The sequence below is a fragment of the Myotis brandtii genome, unplaced genomic scaffold (genome assembly GCF_000412655.1).
Source record: "Myotis brandtii unplaced genomic scaffold, ASM41265v1 scaffold1350, whole genome shotgun sequence".
NCBI lineage: Eukaryota > Metazoa > Chordata > Mammalia > Chiroptera > Vespertilionidae > Myotis > Myotis brandtii.
Window position 1 is genome coordinate 58169 of NW_005354801.1, and position 1688 is coordinate 59856.

Sequence of the window (1688 nt, forward strand, 5' to 3'; positions counted from 1 at the left end):
CCCTTCCCCAGCTCCGCGACCGCCTCTTGGGGGACGCCTGTCGGAAAAATCCAAGCTCGAACTCCGCCACCTGCCGGCCGCTTGCGGGAGTGCGGCGCTGACAATCCAACAATTAAATGGAACGAGGGTAGGGGAGAAGGGCCAAGGGGCGGAGCCTCAGGCTGGCGAGGAGGAGCGGTCAGGGGGCGGGGCCTCAGGGGGAGAGGAGGACCGGAAAGGGGGCGGGGCCTCAGGGGGAGGAGGACCTGGCCAGGGGGCGGAGCAAGGAGAGAGACCAGTGGGGGACTGAGGAGAAAGACCGAGACGCGGGCGGGGCCTAGGGCGAGGCTGGGAACCGGAAGCTTTCGCCGCGCGTGCCGTAAATCCAATCACCTGAATACGAACCTGTCGGTGGTTGCTGACCCCAAGCCGAGATTGCGAGCGTCATGGGTCGCTCCCGCCGGGACGCGCATCCTGCGGAATCTCAGGAAACTCCTCTCTCCCACAGCTCTGCAGTGTCCACCTTCCTGAGAAACGCCCTTGGGCGCGGGTGCCCCACTGGACGCGAGACTCGGGAGACCCGACTGGCCTCCCGTATACTCAGTCTGCTGCCGCCCCCACCACCGTGGTGGCCTTGTCTGTGCGTCAGTGTGGCTGAGAAACAGCCATGGTTCCCACTTGGAGATGCGCCAGTGGAGAGGAAGACAGTGATAGCAAGGAAAACCCTCTGCCTGTAAGGGAGGAGAGTTTTGTTTTCATCAACTGGAAACCTGGGGCTGTAAATACGGCACATGTAAACTAGGAACCCATTTATGTGTACTCAGAACATACTAAGTTATCTTTAGGCAGAGTAGACCCTCAAAAAGCAGTGCTTTTAGCCTAAAAATAAGCCTCTTTACATTCAGGAAAAACGAAATCAGAAAAATGTCACCCTTGAAACTGCTGTCAAGGCCTTCCGAATAATTCAAGCACTTAAGAAATGCCAATAACTGATTTTTCGGTTTCTAATATTTACACTTACAGTAAAATTTACAGTAAACTTTAAAATGATATAGCAGGGATAAAGAAGGGCAGTACTGTGACTGGACAATCAATGGGTCCAGGCTGCCTGTCACTACGTGAGCCAATTAAGCAGAGACAGGGTTAAATCATACATGAGCATTTATTCCAATAATGCCCAGTGTTATGGTAGAGCAGCAGGTCATCCACAAAAATCTGCTCTGCCCCTGCCTATAAGCCAGCTGCTTATATTGGGTAGAGGGACAAAGATTACGTGGGAAAGTAAGAAATACATGCATGGGAAAGTAGGCAAGTACAGTGGTTACAGGTTGCAGACAATGTGGGCTGGGGGGATTGCAGAGTCAATAGGGGCTGGGGGTTTGCAAAGGTTTGGTACCTCCAGGACTAGATTGTTTTAGCCACAAGGTTGTAAATTTTTCCATAATGACAGGCAGTTCTTGGAAAAGGAGGATAGACTCTATTCTGATGTTAGCTCCCTTATCTGAGGGCATACAACGCTCAGCCAGGTTAGAATGTGCTTTCTCTAATCAGAACAGAACAATCATGGTAAACAGAGCATGATTAATATTTCTTACTAGAGGCCTGGTGCACGAAATTCATGCACTGGGGTTGGGGTGGGGGTGTCCCTCAGCCCGGCCTGCACCCTTTCGCAGTCCAGGATAGCTCACTCTTTACCACCTGCCTACTCC

At 52.5% G+C, this 1688-nt stretch overlaps 1 long non-coding RNA gene across 1 annotated transcript; it reads left to right on the forward strand.

Annotated features, from left to right (window-relative positions):
* The first annotated feature begins 6 nt into the window (after positions 1-6).
* Positions 7-968, forward strand: LOC106725089. Its single transcript, XR_001360965.1, has 2 exons — positions 7-127; positions 488-968. It is a non-coding gene; the product is annotated as an uncharacterized LOC106725089 (long non-coding RNA).
* Positions 969-1688: the final 720 nt, after the last annotated feature.